A 4,405-nucleotide genomic window follows, 5' to 3' on the forward strand; every position below is an offset into this window, starting at 1 on the left:
TTTCAAGGGAGAGACAGGTGCTGAGACTGGCAGTTTTATTATGCCTGGGTGTGGTTAATTTAGTGACAAGCTGTGGATGCACTTAAATAAATGTTGTACATGATGTAAAGATTTTCACTCTATCACAGACAAAGCTGACTGACATTGATACATTTAGTTATGCTTGAGAGAATCTGGCAGAACATTTTACAGGTGCATATACTGTAATTCAACAGGATTGCATGACTCATTTGACAATTAGTGTGAGGCCTTTTAACAAGCATAAACAAGGACCCAGGAAACTAATACCTTCCAAGAAACTTCATTCTCACCTTGCAAGGATTACATAGCAGAGTGAAGAGTGGCTGAACTAGGCTGGCCATACCGTATTGGTGATTGCCAATACAAGTTTGCTGCAAGCCAAATTAGAGACACTAGCAATTCAAGTTAATTTCATTACATTTTGTTGCTCAGAAAAGACATCATATGGGAAAAAAGTTTAGCATAAGAACAGGTAACAAAAATCACAGAATCACAGAATCACAGAATCCCAAGGGTTGGAAGGGACCTAAAAAGATCATCTAGTCCAACCCCCCTGCAAGAGCAGGGTAACCTACAGTACATCACACAGGAACTTGTCCAGGCGGGCCTTGAATATCTCCAGTGTAGGAGACTCCACAACCCCCCTGGGCAACCTGTTCCAGTGCTCTGTCACTCTTACAGTAAAGAAGTTCTTCCTGATGTTAACGTGGAACTTCCTATGTTCCAGTTTACACCCATTGCCCCTTGTCCTATCACTGGATATCACTGAAAAAAGCCTAGCTCCATCTTCCTGACACCTACCCTTTACATATTTGTAAACATTGATGAGGTCACCCCTCAGTCTCCTCTTTTGCAAGCTAAAGAGACCCAGCTCCCTCAGCCTCTCCTCATAAGGGAGATGTTCCACTCCCTTAATCATCTTTGTGGCTCTGCGCTGGACTCCTTCAAGCAATTCCCTGTCCTTCTTGAACAGAGGGGCCCAGAACTGGACGCAATATTCCAGATGCGGCCTCACCAAGGCTGAGTAGAGGGGGAGGAGAACCTCTCTTGACCTACTAACCACTCCCTTTCTAATGCACCCTAAGATGCCATTTGCCTTCTTGGCCACAAGAGCACATTGCTGGCTCATGGTCATCCTCCTATCCACCAGGACCCCCAGGTCCCTTTCCCGTTCACTACTTTCCAGCAGGTCAACCCCCAACCTGTACTGGTACATGGGGTTGTTCTTCCCCAGATGCAAGACTCTACACTTGCCCTTGTTAAATTTCATCCAGTTTCTCCCCGCCCAACTCTCCAGCCTGTCCAGGTCTCGCTGAATGGCAGCACAGTCCTCTGGTGTGTCAGCCACTCCTCCCAGTTTTGTGTCATCAGCAAACTTGCTGAGGGTGCACTCAGTTCCCTCATCCAGGTCATTGATGAAAATATTAAACAGCACCGGTCCCAGCACTGACCCCTGAGGAACTCCACTAGTCACAGACCTCCAGATAGATTCTGCGCCATTGACCACAACTCTCTGCCTTCTTCCTCTCAACCAGTTCTCGATCCACCTCACTACTTGATCGTCAAGCCCACACTTCCTTAGCTTATCTGTGAGGATGCTGTGGGAGACAGTATCAAATGCCTTACTGAAATCAAGAAAAACTACATCTACCGCTCTACCATCATCCCTCCACCTAGTCACTTCCTCATGTCATCTGCACTTGTTGAGTATACTATGGATTTGATATTCATATATTCATATTCAGAAGTTAAGAGGTCATGGCAATATGTATATTGTTGTTCCTAATAGATGTTGATTAAACTATTAGGAGCTTTAAGAGAAGGATGCTCAAGTCATTATTCATGTAACACTTCATCATTGTTCAGCTACGGTATAATTGCACAAGTTATTGAGTAAGGGACCTGCTGTAAAACTATGTCCAGTGTCAAGCTAGGGGAAAGAATGTGTAAAAAGTGTGCAGGCAGCTAAGGATTATGTTAGTAAACCTCTCTAGGTCCATATTGCCTAATGACCTCGTTCTTTGAATTTACATTTCTGTCACCCTGCAGGGCCATTGCCATAGGCAGAGCATACAGGGAAAAATAAATCCTGGACATACTTGGGTGGATAGCAACACAAACACATCCATTTCATTATGGCCCACCTTACTGAATTTACATGACTTGTTCCACCTATGTTTGTGATGAAGTAATCCAGACTAGTTTGTCTCCTGCCACCTGCTGAAGGTTCACCATTTTCTGATAGTCAATTGAGCATTTTAGGAAGAAGTAATAGCCTTGATTAAAAGAACAAAAAAAAAAAAAAAAAAAACCCACTGGAAAAAAGCAGAGTAGCTTGCAGGCACATCAGCCCATGGCAGGCTGTGCAGAACACAGTTTCAGACATGAAGACAGGCTGAGTGCCTGTAAGCTTGTCTTTTATCCAAGAATATCGGTCTAATAAAAACTATTAACTCTGCCTGCAGATCTTGCCTCCTTTATACTCTTAGACTATCATGGCTTCACAAATGATCTTACAAATATCTGGGAGCCACTGCTGGCAGGGATGGGTGAGTTCCAGCAATTCTGCTCCCTGCCAGGCCACCCCTCTCATTTCCCAGCCAGAAATAAAAAGATGTGCTCCCTGTAAATGTACTTTTGAAGGGAGGATGGCCATTATGTTCACCACAATTAGAAGACTTGTAAGAACTATGCTTTGGGATTATAAAAGAACAACCTTGCTACTTTTTATGTCTCTAGTTCAAAGATGCCAATCCTGCCTCTGTATGTTGAAATAAGGCTGATTTAGACCACAAGATACAGATTGTTACAGATAAATTGCCAACTTCAGGCCAAAGTAGCAACAAAATATAGCTTTTAAAGAGGCAGGTAGAGCTCTGAGAGAAATAAATCAACCTTTCCCATTCATCCCTGACCTTTTACAGTATGTGAAAACTCAGTCAAAAACTAAAAAAGCCAAACCAAAAACCCCAAAACAACCTCAAACCCCTTTTTTTACTAAACACCACAGCTGGATTTACTAAAATTATAGTTGAGACCACTGGAAAATTACTAGGATGATGAAACAGCTTGTATCATAACCACCACTTTAATTCTGCTATGTGGTTTAAAAACTCATCTGGTTTATTCTCTACCATTTTTCTTGTCTGAAAAGAATGTTGCTACACAATCCTTAGTGGTTAAAACTATGGCTGAGTCATTCTACTTTGACACAGTTGACTTATGCTTCAGAAAGCCTGCTCCCACCACACTGGAGTGATTGGAGATGCTTTGGCTTCTGCAGAGCCATCCTGTGGAAGGAGACTGCATATATATCCCCACAGCTTAAATCCATACAGGAAGCTCCTTGGAAGCTAGGGACTAACCAAGAAAATACATGCAAGAAGGAGTGTAACGGCAAATGCAGCAAAGTATATTTCAGCAGTTGTTAGCCTCCTTCACATTTTGACCAGAGGGTATTCTGGACAATAGGCTGCTCTCACACATCTCAGCTTCTCACTTCATTGGGAGATTATGATCTGTCTACAGCAGATTATCCATTTGACTGACTGATTATTCATAAGGGAAGAAAGAACAGATGCAAGAGACTCAGGACTGGGAGAAACGAGAGATTAAGACAAGGTTGAAGGACAGTCTGAAATGTGTTGGAGAAAGATGAAGTGGGAGAAAGTCTACTAAATAAACTAACCAGATGACTTTTATTATCTTTCTTTTCTGCTCATCAATGCTGCATGGACATCCCATGCTGGATTGCATATCCATTAGGCCTGTTACTCCTCTTGCTTCTGGCACCACATGCTATAAATATGCCATCTCTGAACACAAGGGATGTAGCAAGTATGCCCCTGTAAACTTGCCAGATTTTCACTGCATGTGCCACCCATGAATTTAGACCCTGATTTTCTCTCATGAATAACGATTTCTCCCTCCCCAGCAATAAAATCTTTAGCAGTCACTGAGTGCGCTCTGTCCCAGACCTCAGCATCCCCCTCATTAACTACATGGCACCAACTGGTTTATCATCTGAGAACATACTAAACAGTTGGTGAGATTAGTCAGGCAAAAGAAAACAACCACAACAAAACAAATATTTATTTAAAACAACTTTATGATAAAAATTGTTCTTTGGCTCTCATATCCCTGGAGTAATAATAGTTGATATTGTCGAAAGTGGAAGTTCAGATATGATAGAGTCTTAAATGATCAGAGACAAAAATATCCAGCAGACTATGCTCTCAGCTCATAAAAAAAAAAAACCCTCCACATTAAATTTAACGTATTTACTGCATTCCCCCAAGGATACATAGTAAAAAGTGTATTTCATACTGTGCAGGATGTATCCCAATTCTATTTCGTTTCACTTGGGAGTCTTGTTTTCGCTGAT

The sequence above is a fragment of the Lathamus discolor genome, chromosome 3 (genome assembly GCF_037157495.1).
Source record: "Lathamus discolor isolate bLatDis1 chromosome 3, bLatDis1.hap1, whole genome shotgun sequence".
Taxonomy (NCBI): domain Eukaryota; kingdom Metazoa; phylum Chordata; class Aves; order Psittaciformes; family Psittacidae; genus Lathamus; species Lathamus discolor.